Source organism: Erithacus rubecula (assembly GCF_903797595.1).
Source record: "Erithacus rubecula genome assembly, chromosome: 1".
Taxonomy (NCBI): Eukaryota; Metazoa; Chordata; class Aves; order Passeriformes; family Muscicapidae; genus Erithacus; species Erithacus rubecula.
Window position 1 is genome coordinate 82,470,420 of NC_136658.1, and position 16,253 is coordinate 82,486,672.

The 16,253-nt window shown below is 44.4% G+C and overlaps 1 protein-coding gene across 2 annotated transcripts in view; it reads right to left on the bottom strand.

Moving 5' to 3' along the window:
* The window catches only part of REV1 (REV1 DNA directed polymerase), a 55,638-nt gene extending 50,280 nt beyond the window's left edge, over positions 1–5,358 (bottom strand). Inside the window, exon 1 of one of the 2 annotated variants that reach the window (XM_079299732.1) lies at positions 5,073–5,358. The gene's annotated coding sequence lies outside the window, so the exon portion shown is untranslated. The remainder of the gene's footprint in view (positions 1–5,072) is intronic. The other variant, XM_079299731.1, reaches the window with a different exon arrangement.
* Between the last annotated feature and the right edge of the window lie 10,895 nt (positions 5,359–16,253).

Below are 16,253 nucleotides of genomic sequence, written 5' to 3' on the forward strand. Positions count from 1 at the left end.
GCAACCCTGACTATTCCATGATGATTTTATTATGATGTTGGGGCTTTTTCAGGAGACATGACCAAGGCAGTTGTGTGTTATTGTCAATCCAATGTTATCACTGAGTAAGTGTTGATCCTACAAGGTTTTTCAGGGAAAATGAGAGAAGGCATCCACTTTTCAAATGGTAGATGATGTCACATACTAAGGAGGACTCTACTAACCTGTGGGCAGCAGAACTCTAAGAACTCAACAACTTTACCAGCAAAAGCATTGATAACTACAGATTCGGTATTCAAACAGGTAGATTTTCTGTTCATAGCAGCTTATGAATGACATTACTTAATTTCAACTGACACTGCATAGTCAAGTTCCCAAATGATTTTCTGACATTGCCTTTGAAACTCTCAAAGCTGCAAAATCTTTTTTGAAGTAAAGCCTTCACACCTTAAAGCTTCTATGCTTAGCCTTGAAGTTTCAAGTTTCTACTCAAGTTTTCTACATCTTTCTTTAGTCCACGGATATTACTTTTTTTCATCAACTCAGACCAACAAGACTAGGAAGAAACAGATGAAACTAGCAAGTGGAGAGATCAAAAGAAATGGAAATATTTTTTCATCTATAGCCTAGTTTTATTTGAAGATTATCTGACACTGAATACCAAGGATGCCAAAAGTCCATATCTGTTGAACAGATAAATGGAATAAAAACATATTCTGTTTTTTTAAGTTAAGAAATTACAGAAGCTCACAACACAAAAGCAAAGTATTTTGGTGTGTTTGTTTATTATTTACAAAAACCAACTTCTGATATGACCCAACACAGTATCAAGTTTCCTCCTAGATTCAGAGAAAAATAAGAAGTGCACAGTGTTTCTGTATTTTCCAGGAAAAGTACTGTTCCAGGATCTTGAGACAAAACAAAAATGCTCAAATTCTTCAAGATCATTTAATTTAAATCTGAATTGTATTCTTGGCCTGTACTGATTCTAAGTTGGTATTTTAAGCACCTCTGACATAAAACCAGTAATGTTACACTGGTACTTAGTGGACACAGATCAATACAAAATGGCTTCAGAGCAAGAATGGCCTATCCCAAGCAAACACTACACTTGTAAAACTCAGGTTAAAAATCAATATCCAAGTTATAGGAAGGGGCAACACTTAAAACTTCAAATCAGCCAGAAATTACAGTAAAAAGTCATTACAACCTTACCTCTCCCCTACTATTGGTTTATTAAGAGGATCCTTGAAACTGCTTACCAAATAATGCAATTACAGCATGCAAATCAAGGAATTGTGACTGAAAAGGCAGTATTAGAACCCAGTGTGCTAATGTTTCCTGAAAACAAGCAGCAGATTCAGAAATGAGGAACAGTATCGTTTCAATACAGATTATTTTAGTTCTTTACTTCAACTAGTTGCATTCAGTTCCACGAAACTATACTAATCATTTACCTTACATGCCATGGGGTCAGGGGCTTTCCTGTTTGTAAGAATTAATAGCAATTCCATTACTTCCTTTAAAAACCAACAGCACCTAGGTTTCCAAAATTACCTAAGTGGAGTACAACCATTTGTTCAAGATGCTAACTCACTGTGCCCTGAACAAACACCTGATCTAAGTGGTGGATATAACTTTATTTTACTTTGGATATTCACTTACAAACAGAACCTGACAGCCCCCAGGATTCTGCCAAAATACACCACAAACCTCAGCCTGCTAGAAGACTGCCAGTCTCTATGTTAACACAGAAAAACCTTACAGTAGTTCTTGACTCTACTCTGCACAGCTTCTGCACTGCTTTCTTGCTTTGGCATTCAAACCAATCCACTTCACAATCCATTTGTGAGAATGACTGTAAGGCACCTAAGCCGTGTCTCCTTCTAAGAGAAATCACCTTTCTCTTTTCTGGGGTTCTTACTTTCATAAATCAAGACAGTGAAGAGATGTGCATTAATTGAGGCAAACCAAATAAGGAGGTTACGACCAAGAACCATTACACTGAGACTTGGGTAAAGTATTTAAGGCAAGGTGGGAATGTAAAGCAAAACCAACAGAAGAGTTGACTACAGCATGGCTAAGCTTTACTTCTGCAAGTAACTGATTTTCAAGGCACCTGCTTCATCAGTACCAAATAGGCAGAATACCAACTGGGAAACCTGAAACTTTGACATAGGAAAGGAGTTGCTTTACTCAAAAGCTGCCACTGAAATTTAGAGACAGCAGTCTGCCTAGACATTTAAAGCAATGAATATGGAATATTCAATCCTTGCTATGGGTGTACCAAACTAAAAGTATCTCCTACGGGAAATTAATGGTCACGGATTCCTTAGCTACAACAGCAGCAGTCCTTAAGTCGATTTTGAAATAAAAGCCACAGGATGGAACTTATCATTACAGCCCGGAATTAAGGACTGTTCTGCACATTCACCTTTCTTCTGCTGAACACTGAGAAAGAAGCCTTTCCTAATTCTGACTTCTGTCTCATAAGCACCAGATATTCCACATGAAATATAGAATGAGGGGATCACAGACACGGCAGGCACCTTTCTCTAAAAACATTTGTGTGTCCAATTAAAATGCTGTCTGGTTTCCACAACAGAGTAAAAAGCTGCTCTTGGGGCACAGCACTACAAATCTCTATCTGTTAGACAAAGACACTTCCACAAGTATACTGTATGACACATGTCTAAGAACTCCTCACGATTTTTTGCATGCACTTAAGATTTGCTTCCAACTCTTTTTGTAACTTCATGGCCACTCTCATTTATGTTTTGCTTCCAATTTTTTTCTCATTTTCCTATGCTTAGGTAAACACCTGGCACTATCATCAAATTAATCTACATTGTATTCTTGAAGAAGTGTTTCAATATTTGGATATTTAGCTCCCTTGTTATATATACACACCAGACCTCCTAAGAGCTGACAGAGATCTTAGTGATAATTATATACCCCTCTAATTAAAGGAGAAAAATGTTGAATTAAAAAGACTCCATTCTCTATGAAATAAACAATAGCTAACAAATTAAATGGGGAAAGCACAGGGCAAGGTCAAGCAAGTTATTTTTTTCTTGCTTGTCCTGGATTATTAAAAAAAAGAAAAAAGTCTGTGTAACCATAATAATATTTTTATATCTACTCAAAACCAGATTTAATTCTTACTTCTTTTTTTAAAATCTCTCTAGTAAATTAAAGAGATGGTAGAAAGATTGAAAATTCGCCATAAAAATTCTTTCAAGAAGTCATGTGGGTCAAGGGATCAGAAACAACTAATTAAAATTGGCACTCTGTTACAACACACTATCACTGCACCAGAACAGGCTGTACCAGAGTGTAAGTACTATTCAGAAAGATGGACTGGTGCTAGGTTTGAAGGGCCCATTATAAATAATGTACTGAAAAAGCACACATTGTACACAGAAAAAAATGCACAAACCACTTTACAATTGAGGCTTGAAATATACTAATGAATTTTTCCTATTAGTGCTTCGCTTTTAAATCCATCTCTCTTCAAGTAGTTAAACATCAGTGAGTCACAAGATAGGTGTCTGCACTGTGCCCCTACTAATACTGTCCTACTAGTGACCTCCAGTGTGACAGCTTGGGATTATTTAATAACAGGGATTTGGTACATTATCCAGCAGAAAAAAATGGGCTGAATGAAAGACCAATATGGTGGGGATAGGAAATAACTACATGCTTAAGGCAAGATGGCAAGGAATTTGTCAGATTTGGATTTCTGCCTGATCTTGGATTGCATTTGTGTTAAATGTCATAAAGCTTAATAACACAGGACTATTCCAGAAACAAATTTTAGCTGTAACTTCTTGCAACTAATGGTTATTAGGTAACTGTTCAAACCAGTTCTATTTGAGCAACAATCACATCTAAATGAATAAAGAATTCAGATCATAAAATTACAGTCCTCTGGTTTTGCTTCTTCGGATTACGGTGTAAAATTTGAGGTAGGACCTGGGTTTGAGATCAGGATGCATAGCAAACATCAACTCATCTTTTCATTAAGACAGTTATTAACACAAGCAGAGAGTATTCACAGCTCTGTCATTCTGAAGACTGTGATGTTAATTTTAAAGCATCAGAAATAATGGATTATTACAACACACAACACACAAGACTTTCTACCAAAAAACCAAACGTGCTGGTGTTACTATATTCCTCTTCCTTCTTAAGGTTAACATGCCATTACAGCTCATTTCTCATCAGGTGCTTTTAGCACAGTATCACAGGTCAAGTCAATGGTGACTGTATAGCAAAAATGATCAAAATCAGATGGGTAATCGGGGGTCAAGATGTGAATACATCTGCTCCTGTGTTGGTAAGCACGGGCTTACTCATCAAGCACAAGTCCTCCCTCCCTCCTCCTTCAGCACACCGGTTATACCCAGCACTATTGCTCAGCAAATGCAACTTGTGACAAACACCGTGGGAAGCCGCAGACACGATACACGCTGCTGGAGCGGGGGAGCGTTCCAGAGGGCACGGCCGCGCCAGGGCTCGGGCTTCCCCTCTCCTCCCCTCCAGCCTATTTCCCTGCAGTGACCCCTCAGCGCCGGCAGAAAGCTGTGCCACAGCCTCGCTGGCCCCGGCTCTGCCCGGGGGACGCGTGTTGTGTCTGCAGCGCAGGCCCCATGTGACAGACACAGCTACAGACGCACAGACAGACAGACAGACAGACGCACAGGTGCGGCGAGGGGCGGGTGACCCGGGGGCGCGCACACCTGGCGCGCTCCCGCGGCGCCTCGCGGGCGCGCACGGGGTCTGTCCCCGTGTCCCCTCCGCCCTCCCGCGCGCGGGCAGCCCAGGCCCCGCGCCGGTTACATAACGCCGCGCCGCTCCCCTCTCCCTTCCCCCGTTCCCGCGCCGGGAACGGAACGGGGAAGGCCCAGGCCGCGGGCCCAGGGAGGGGCTCTGAGGCAGGGCAGCGGCTGCGGGCCCCGCGCCTGCCTCCCGCTCCCCTCCCTTCCTCCCTGCCTTCCTTCTCCCCGTCCCCGAGCCACCCGCAGCGCGTCCCTCCCGCCATGGGGGCCGCCGTGCCGTAGGGGGGAAGGCGCCGCTCCGCCACCGCTCACCTTCCGCCGCGTCCCAGACACACATTCCCGAGGGCGCCGCCGCTGCCTCCTGCCCTGCGGGGCCGTGTGTGTGCGTGTGTGCGGGCGTGTTGTGTGTGTGGGGGGCTTCACATCGCGGCTCCCCCTCCGGCACGGACCGACGGACGGACGCACGCAACCGCCGCCTCCTGCCCGCCTTCTTCCTCCTCCTCCCCAGCGCCGGCCGCTCTCTCTCTCCGTCCCTCCCTCCCCTCCTCTCCCCGCTCCTCGCTCGGTGTCCCCGGCACGGCCCCTCCTCCACCCCCCCTCCCCTCCCTCCCCTTCCCTTCCCGCGAGCGCGTCACGGGAGAGTCTCGCGCCACCAACCCGCCGCCGCCGCGCGGTCAACAAACGGCGCGCGCCGGCCGGGCAGGGCCCCTGGGCCGCGGCGCCCCCTAGCGGCGCGCCCGCAGGGAGAGAATCGCCCGGCGGCGGCGGCGGCGGGGGCACGTGACGGCGGGGAGGGGCGGGGCGAGAGCGGCGCGAGCGCGGGCTGCGGCGGGCGCGGGGCGGCGGCGCCCCCTGGCGGCCCGAGGGGCGCGCCGCAGGCCCGGTGCCGGGACGGGAGCGGAGGCCGGCACCGGGCACTGCCGGGCCCAGCACAGCCCGGGGATCCGCGCCCGGGGGCCGCCCTGCAGCCAGGAAGCGGCGGGAAGGCCCGAGTGCGGCTGGGGCGGTGATTGACCATCCATCTTCCGGCCGGGGAGCCGGCAGCGGGGTCACCGCGCAGCCCGGGCCCTCACCGGCCTGGGTTCATCAGTGGATGGACCGGAGCAGAGCCAGGTTCAGCCTCGCCACCCTCACTCTAAAGGGGATTTCTTCCACAATTAGGGCCTGCTTGTTCCTCCCGGGTGCTGGACACAGGAGTAACACCACTGGCTCCTCCCATGTGATTATGCATTTTTAATCGCAGAATCACAGAATGCTTTAGTTTGGCAAAGACTTCCAAGATTGTCAAGTGCAACCTTTAGCCAGTTACCACCTTGTCAACTAAACCACAGCACTATTTGCCACATCTGGTTATTTCTTGAACACCTCTAGGAATGGTGACTCCACCAGCTCCCCGGGCAGCCCATTCCGATATTTAACAATTCTTTCCATGAAGAAATTCCCCCTGATGTCCAACCCAGACCTACCCTGGCACAGCTTGTCCTGTTGCCTGGGAGAAGAGAGTGGATCCCCACCTGGCTACAACCTCCTTTCATTCAGTACACTGGGGATACTCTGAATGTATCCACGGGGAGGCTCAGAAAAACAGGAAGCCAATTGTGCAGGAAAACATAGGGTATGTGGAGATTCTTGTGTAGGAAAGCAGGTGTAATAGCTGTACAAGAATGTGGGGAGAATATGACAAATACTAAGAAACACCAGTCTTGTTAACTGTACTACTTCATGTAATTTACATAAAAAATTACTATTCACTTATTCTAATGCTGTTAAATACAATTTGTTATATAAATAGTCCTACAACTAGTAGGACCCAGTCTACAAGCCCCAGTCCTACAACTGTCTCCACATAAACAGATCTGCTAGGAGTCCCCATGCATACTAGGCAAAACTCCACACCAGACTCAGACCCATATGGATTTAGTTCCAGGCATGAAGATGTCTGTCACTGTAGAGCAAGGGCTTATGTAAAACCTTCTTTTCTCCATCTGCATTACCACAGTTGTCCTGTTCTATGAAAAATGTTACAATTCAAATATTTTTTTTCCTCTATTTTGCCTGATGAATGTCCAGCCTTTCACCCATATCTAGTTACACACTGCTCAAGAGATCCATGTAGGATAAGGTAAACTTGAGTTCAGGGCTGTGTCTCTCTGGCTCTTCTGGCCAGAGTGGTTGCTGCATTTCATTTTGAGAAATATTTACAGCACAAGTCTTAGCACCTTCCTGAGAAACACCCAAATATTTGACTTCCGCTCAGTATTTTAATGAAACTCGTCTTCACAATGTGGGTGTTTCCTCCCAAAGGGAGGCAACTAGAGTTTTGATCAGCTTTAAGTCAAATTTTGGAGACATTGTGGTCAGTCTAATTTTTAGCAACAAGCATATTACCTGAAAAAAAAAAAAAAAAGTTCTGAAAAATACTGTTTAAAAAATATATGTTATCTAGAATATACCCATTTCACTGGGCCAACATTTTCCAAGTTTTGCCAAGAAATGATTCAACCAATTCCAGTCCTTGCCAGTCTGGAGTAAACTAACTGTTAAAAGTATTGCATGGCTGGATATGTGCATTATTTTTTTCTTACAGAGCTATTTCTCTAGGGGGCAGTTGTGGAGCAGAAAGGCAGAAAGACAAGTGGAATAGGGATTAATTTAAGTTAGCAAGAACAGCTTTAAAATGGTTAGTCAATGATTGTATTTTATTTTTAAATAGAAGCTGACATATAAGCAAATTATAAGAGGAACCAACAATTATTTAGAGAGGCATGTGGGGACAGCTATTTTGTTTTGTGAAATATAGCTGGGGTAGAAGTTAGCAGTGAAAAAACCTAAAATAGCCATTCAATACTTTCAGCAAAGAATAGATACAGTTATTTAAAACAGGCAATATTAGTTAAGGAAGAAACAGAAAACAGAATTAATGTTAAAAAGAGGATAAAAATGGGGAAGTCTAGGAAAACGGCCAAAAAAATAACTGCAGTAAGTTATCTTCTGTCTTTTAACGCCCACACTCTGAAACTCATCTTCACCAGCAAGCTCCTGAACTGACAGAGAAACATCTTGGGTTATAGTAGCCAGATTGGGAACCAGGTTTATTGCTTAGCCATTGGTAAATATTTACAAGGTGAAGCTTGCTGACATCAGTAAAAACATTCTTGCTGTCTTCATTCAGTTTGGAATCAAATCTCAGGATGAGGAGAGAGGCGCTGCGTGTTCAGTGGGACTGAGGCTTTAGCTGGGGCATCTCCATGAGGTGTTACTGTTGAGCAGCCATTACCTACAAATCTCACTTTCTGAGTCAAAATCAATACAAAAAGTATGTCTGATGTAACTTCAGTAACTTCAGCACAAAGGCATTTCCAGGTGAAACTCGAGAGGCTGAGGGTCATGCTACTTGCAGCTAATACAGGAGGCACGACCAAGCAGTGACTATGGCTGCTATGGCCTCTGAAGGCTTCTGTCGTGACATCTCTGGGTCTCACATTGCCAGAAAGGGCACGTAAAGCCCCATGCTGATATTTCTGTGCATACTTTCTAGTCTCACGTGTTCCCAGGGCAATGTTGGGCTGTCAGCTACACAGCACCAACAGAGTACCAATCTTCTGATATTCCAGAGGAAGAAGAAAACTTGGGCTTTGCCATTGCTTGCTGTTTTGGTGGTCTGCAGGTAGTTATGCTTAAAGGGCAGAGTACTTCCAATTGCTTGGCTCTACCAGAGCCAAGCTGATTGTATAGCAGGTGTCTTTGCCACCTTCATGCATTTCCAGAGAGGGTCCCTAAGGTGAAACTGACAACCAGTTACTGCTTTGTAACTTTACCATGGCAGTCACCGGCCTGCAGCTGCTGTAAGCAGCAGTCCTGACAGACAAATAACCAATTGAGAATAGCTGCAGTGGACTTTTTCCTTGTCATATGGTAGAAACGGCCTTACTTCTCACTCTTGGTTCAGGAGCTCTTGTAAGGATCACCTGTGTCAAATTCACGCTGAGTGGGTTCAACTCGGGCTCAGTTCTCAGCAGCAAATTCAGAGGTGATTTATATTCGGGCAGCACAGGGATGAGAATAGGGGACACTGAATTCATCTCCATCTCTGGACCCTTTCATACCAACAGGTTCAGCCTGGTAATTCGTTCAGGTGTTTGTCCCCGCCCAAGCCACAGAAGGCAGTTTCAGTGCAGACGCGTCTTATCCCAGCGCACCCAGCACGGCTGCGGCCGCCAGCGCGGCGCCGCTCTCCGCGCAAGCATGTGACACACACCACCTCCTGCGGCGGCCGGCCGGGAGCGGGGAGCGGGGAGCGGCACGGCCACCGCAGCCCCGGGCGGGAGTGGCACCGGGTGCCGTGTGCCAGGTGGCCGTGTCCCGGCGGCAGAGACAGGCTGCCTGTCCGCCCGGGGCGGAGGTGCTGCATTGCAGACACGGCCCAGCCCTCTCCGCCCCGGGGCCGCCCTCCGGAGAATCCCGCAGCCCCGCCCCGCCCCGCCCCGCCCGCACACCTCTCGCAGGGCCGAGGTAATTAGGAACGACAGAGACCCATTTCACAACTCCTGCAATGCCATAGGAACACAGCCTGCTGTAGTAATGCTCTAAGTATTGACATGTAGAAGCTGCAGGATTATTGCAGTAGTTTCCTGACCGAGCACTATTGTTTCATGGTAACAGTGAAACTGCTGTTGTAAAATCTCATCTGCAGCGTTTGGTTGTAGCATTAATATATTCCATATCACTGCCCACATCTACTTTTTAATTGTGATACCTGTTTTTGTTAGCTCCTAAACCACAATGCAGTCAGATATTTTGAAGTGGAATATATGTTTTATTACAATTATGATTAATTAGTTCTACTAAGCAGAGCTGCTCTCGCTCTTTCAAGAGTGAAAGAACCTAAGGAAGATTTCTAGCCAGGGATAGAAATCCCTGTTCCTCTGGTATTTTTAAACATCACAGAAAAAAAGCCCAAACAAATAACAAAATCCCACCAAACCTCTACAGGGTAATCTACACTTGCAAACAATCTGGCCCCCTCCAAAAAAGAAAAAAAAATATCATGTAACTAAGAGCATTTCTGAAAGGATATAATAACATAAAATCAAAACTTGCAGAGAGCAGCAGTTCTATGTTTGGGCCTGGTATTAGGGGGAGTGGCTGTGAGGCTCTGCACAGAAGGCATTCTCAAGGCAAGAACAAGAATAAAGACCTAGATAAAACATGGTGGGAAGCAAAGCAATTAAGAAAAATTGGAAAGGCTGTTGGAAGGAATCAGAGCCAATGTGAGTTTCAGGCATTTTGCTAATGATGGAGCAATATGGTTGTTGTGTTACTGCTGTAGATCACAGGACCAATGGTTGGAGGGAAAGGTGTCACCAACAGATATTTGTCTCATGTCTTCAAACTGCCCAGCTAAGAAGAGTAAAACATGCTGGCACGTGGGCCTGTTCTCATGGCTTTATTTTATGAACCTTCTTTACCCCCCAGTAGTCATTTTGGGATGGTGCATTAGTGTCCAGAATGGAGCAATGCATCAGGCCTATTTTTACACAAAGTGTTGATTTACTGAAGAGTCTAAAGATCTGTCGGCTCTGTGTTCCTCTGGTGGGTGCAACTCTCTTTGCCGGTGCAGATCCTGTGGGCACAGCTGAATGGTGAAGAATCCTCCCCCAGTCATACGTCAGGACTGCATCTGCCCTTGCAACTGGGAAGAATATACAAATATAAGTCTTATTTTGGCTAATTTTGTGCTGAAGCAGTTTAGGACACTGCAGTAGAATTTATTTTAGATGAAAATTGCACATCTGCAAGGATTTCTGCATCATCAGTGGTGCTCTGGTATCTCTATTTCAGCAGTTCCCTCCATGCAAAATTGCTTGTGTGAAGAGCAAATATGCATGATTTGATTTCCATCTGAAGCCCCATTTTAATGAATCTGAAACTGTGGCTCAATACTCAAGATATTAAGTAAGAGTATACTATGCATGTATAATGTGTTTCTTTATTCAGTTTACCTTTTATTTTCATAGTCTTCCTAGGCTTATGCTCACTGATTACAAGTTTTGTCTCTCTGTTTCAAAGAGAAGTTGAAATGGACTCCTTGATCTCTTTTGCTGTGGTTCTTATAGTTTCTTGATTGTTGCCAGCTGAGCTTGGAGCATTGTTGGACACAGATGTTCATTCGTACAGGGTTCTGCCTAAAACAGTTCTTGCTACAACACAGGGCAGTCTATTCAAAACAATAAAATCCCTGTTAGGCAACTGGAAGAAACCTCAAACCAGCAACAAAACCCTGGGTAGGCATATTGGATCAGAATAATATAAAGAAGCCTAAAGCTGTATTTCTCACCTAACTGCCCTGTTTCTCCATATTCAGAGACATGGATCTCTCCTGACAGTCACCCAGCAGATGGACTCCCTGCTGGCTGCAGGACTTTGCAAGGCCTCTCTGGTCTGTTTGCAAGTTGCATAGGAGGAGAGTTCTTACTCTCTGAAATGTTCTTTTCTGCTGTGAACTATAGGTAGTCTGTGTTAAGGAGGTGGAAGAATTCTTCTCTTATGGGGCCAGTTACTTCCAGTTTTTTTCCCTTTTTCTGCTTGGAACCAGTGTTTTCCTTCTCCTCAGAATCATTTGAGTTCTCAGTTATATGAAAGTCCGTATCTTTAACTTCCCGCCAAGGTTATTTTTTTTGGTTTTGGCTGGTGTTGTGATCTGAGACTTAATGGATGCCATTGACAACATTCAAACAGGCTTACATTTTCTCTTCTCTCTGCACAGAGGGCAAGGAATTTTTGCTGGGATTCTTTCTCTCTAAAGCCATAGGACAGCTCAGTTTCTCCATGGTAGAAATTAGTCTGTGTATTTGTTCTGTCTCTCAGGGTTCCTGAATAACAGTGAATGCCAAACAAATTACAGATTCTATTGCAACTTGCAGTTAACAGGCAGAAAGGATCCTGAGGTACTTTGGAAGACAGAGCTGTTCTCTGGCATAATTTTTCATGTTATGTCTTGTGGTATCTCTAGGAATGTAAATACTGAAAAATACTATTGGCATCAGCAAAGTGGATGTAGTGGTTTAGTGAATGCTGATTCAGAAGATGCAATTTGAACCTAAAGTGAAGGATTTAATTAATTTCTCCTAATTTAGATACCTACAGCTGAGCAAGCCTTGAATGTACCTGACTACACAGACTCAAGGGTGACTAGCTCATATGTAAATGTCTGTGCTTTGGATTGTTTGATATTAGCTAAGATGAATGTTAGTCACAAAGTCAGTCTTTCATATTCTTCTCACTTCTCTGTCATGCATCACAGTCTTCTTAACACTTTATCCTTTGGCTGTTCTGAGGTACAGGAAAACTGACAGCTCCTGAGAAAACAGCCTCTTGAATGGATCTGGCCTATGCTGGCTGTCAGCCCAGTGTGGAGTCCCAGAGAGAGTCAGAATTGCCACAACACTAAAGGAAGGGATAAACAAGTAGAACATGGATAGTAAAATGGGAAAAAAGAGGACAGCATGTCAGCAAGGATGAAATGGCATAAGTGTTACAACTATGCTAGTTGTTCTAGTAGTAGAAAGTAGTAGGGAAAAAAAAAAATCTGTGCTGAGGCTAGAGGTATGAAAATATCCAGAAGATGTTTGTGAGCCAGAGGAGGAGACTGGTCAATACCAGTTTGGGGTTTTTTTGTTTTGTTGTGTTGCATATAGACAGAGGCCTCTGCACTGTTTTTGGAGAGAATTTCAATTGCTTCATATTATGACATAGAGCAAATCATACTGTCATTGAGGGAACATTGGAATCCTTCCCTTTTTGCAAGATTCCTGTCCTACTTTCATTGTATGCAAATTTGCCAGAAGGGAAACCAAGACTGAGGTGCCAGGTGGGGTCTAAATATATGACAGAGAAGGTTTTGAGAAGTTCCAGTGAATCAAATAATACTAGAGATGCATGGTCCAGCCACACTCCTGAGTTCCAGGCAGTTCTGTGATGCCATGTGCAGCACAAATCGTATAGCTGGGATGTACAGGAACAGGTCTAAACCAGCTTGCAGCAGTTTTGCTGTTTAAAAATGCTGAATATTGGCTGTCACTGTTCTCTCAGAATGCTAACTCTTCAGACATGAAACTAAGTGAAATTTAGCTTGGAGCTTCATCATTTTATTAGATAAAATAAGACTGAAAGGAAGACTATGAAAAATATTTCCACTCATGACTGTGATGAATTCCTCTGATTTATGTATTAATAAAGAATGCCCCAAATTAGCAAAACTCCTTTTTCCTACTGCACTGTTGTAGCAGAACAGAGGATGTGAGTGTAGTAAGAAGTAAATGCTAATTTTTCCATGCTTAATTAAAGTTAGGTTTGTTTTTTTTAATGCCAAGCATCTAGAACTTCAGCTGATTTTAAACATGAAAAATTTGGGATAAAAAGTAATATCTCCAATCACAGCCAAGGACAAGTTAGTTTGGCTGGTTATGCTGATTGCCTGTCTGAGAAAGGCATAGCACAAATTATTTCCTGTGACATTCATAGCTTATTAAAGATTTATCTATATATTGCAGTCTGAACCCAAATCACCATGTAAAACACTATAAATGGGACCAGTAAATAAGGCAAAGGCAATAGACCTGCAAATCAGGCTTCCTATTGCTGAGATGGAAAAGGGTTTCCAAGGGAATGCCATGTGGCACATGCTTCAGCACAGGATAAGCCTGACCATAAACCCTGTTTTAAAAGCATCAGTGCTTAGCCCACACCATTCTGGTTCTCAGAGCCTGGAAAAATGTGTGTATCCCCAGCTGACCCCTGTTTCTTACACATACATCTGGCCTTCCACACACTTGACATTTCCTGAGGGATTTCCGAACAAGTTCATAAAATCATCACAGAATGGCCTGGGTTGGAAGGGACCTTAAAGACCATCTAGTGCCAGCCCCTTTGCCATTGGCAGGAACATCTTCCACTAGACCAGGTTCTCAGTCCCTCATCTTGAGCACTTCCAGGCATGGGACATCTACAGCTTCTCTGGACAATCTGTCCCAGTGCCTCACCACCCCCACAGTAAAGAATTTAGTCCTAGTATCTGATCTAAACCTACTCTCTTTCAGTTTGAAGTCATTCCCCTTTGTTCTGTCCCTACATGCATTTGCAAATAGTCTCTATGTTTTTGTGTTCTCCCTTCAGGTACCATAAGGCCACAACTGGCTCACCCACAGTTAGGTCTTTGTGCTGGATTTTCAGAAATTGCCCTGTTGGGCTGAGAAGAAATTGATTTTGTTGCCCGTAGCGTTATAATGGTGCTGGTTTCTATATGAGTGCCATCTCATCTTGTTTCCATGTTCATCTTTCCTTTTCCCCTTTCCCCATGTGCACACATGTGCAGACACCCACGCACACATAAATGGGATGTGGTGTGAAGAGATGTGGAACGTGCCTCCTCTTCCAGGACACTTTATGGGAGCTGTGAGGTGGGCAGTGGAGTAAGTGCTGTATCTTGGTGTGGTCACACCAGATGAGGTCTCTGCATCCCATGTTAGGATCCCTGGTGTAAGAGACTGCCTTGCACTGTCCTCCTCCACAGGGCCTGGGCTTAAAGCCATCCTTTATCTCAAGCAGGCTGAAGCATACGTGAGCCTAATTTTTGCCAAAGCTAACCCCTCTTTTCTATATGATTGCAGCAAGTGGCAAATCCAGGCAGGATGCTCTGCCCTAGGTGTGAGAAGATCCTGTGGTTTCCCATTTCTCTGTTACTGTGCCCCAGCTGAGCACTGTGTACATGAAATCTCCACTGGTTGGATGGTAAAATGGAAGAACAGAGAAGCGATAAGGAACAATGCAAGCGGATTCAAAAGGGATTTGGATCATTTAGTTGATGAGCCAGCAGATGGCAAATGCTGCTTGGTGTAGAAAATAAAAAGTAATTAGTCTGGGAACAAAGAGCAAATGTAGGGAATGGGTGTTACATTCAACACACTGATCAGAGAGAGAAAGGGGTTACTGTGGAAAAAAAAGCGCATAGGAAACGTCACTTCAGTGCACAGCTGCAATAAAAAAGGCAAACAAGACACTAGACCGATGGAACAGTGAGCTATAATGCACCACCAAAGAGGCAATACAGTCCTCCAGAAGATGGTTATTAGGCCCCAGACTACTGCATGGAGCATGGGTCACTGTCTCAGGAAGGTTATGTTTGGAGAAAGGTGCATTGTAAAGCAACTAAACTCCTAATGGTTTCAATGATTTCAGTTCTGAGGCAAAGTTAAGAGGCTCATTCTGAGGGGTCAAAGAGACCTTAAAGAGATTTTAAAATTACAGTAATGATCAGTGCAGTTACCAGAAAATACTTGTAGAATTACAAGATTATAAAAATTAAGGAAGTGGTACTGAGCAGAGAGCAAAAACTTCACAAACTGCTGCACAAGAAAAAAAACAGTTACCTTCTGTCTCCACAGAGTTGGCTATGGTGAAATACAGCTTCAGGAACACATAACTCAGTCAAGGGAATGATGCACAATTATAGTACATGGAGGTGCTGTGGAACAAGCAGGAGGACAAATAAAGACACTGATAAAAGTAGGAAAATCATATAAGGGAAGAATTCCTTCTCAGGATTTCAGGGTTTGTTTGTGTTTGGATTCTGTTTGTGCTGTACCTAAGCTGTACCTATCTGCCTGCTTATAGAATGAACAGCCTTTGCACACAAGCCATGTGGGTTCCCCCAAACCACATTCAAAGAGGAGAAAATGGTAGGGGGAAGGTAAATGTTGCCCCATCTTCTTTCAGGTCTAGTTAAGATAGAGATTGTTGGGCTGCTACTTGCAAAAAGTTGGAAAAGTAACAGCCTGAATTTGAGCTCAACAGGTAGTTGACCAGGCTAGGGAAGGAGGGGAAAACTGGAAGCAGGTATACCTGCAAAAGGGAATGTAAGCACTAAAAATGCAATTAAATAGGTTTCAGGTGGCTATGCCTGTCTAGGAAACTATCTATGCCAAGAAAAATAATGCATGATTGGACAGGCATTAGAAAGGCACTCAAAGTAAATTTACTGACATGTGCTGTGCTGCAAATACAGAAGTGTAGCCACTGCAGCAGGAATTGGATAGAACCTGTATATCCTGCTTAGCCCTGAGGTACTGAGGCTGCTAGATGTGGTTTAGAGCATACAGATTAACTGCATTGACAGGAAGCCTGGGCTCCTTCCATATAGCACTATGGCCAGAGAAGACAATATTCAGGGTATATTGTCTGGAAATTGGAGGTCCATTTGCACAAGCCTCCCAACAGAGGGCTTACTACTGGATTAAGTTTAGGTCCTGATCAAGTTTTGCCTCTCGTGTAAGAGGGAAGGCAAGACAGCAGTAAGGAGCTGACAAAACTGAGCTTGTCTCTGAGGTGAGGTGAGGGAGGAAGCAATTGTTGTTGCTCCATGTCTACAAGGCTGCAGCTCCACAGCTGTAGCCACACTATGATAAAAGAAATTGAGATAAAAACACCTTGTACTGA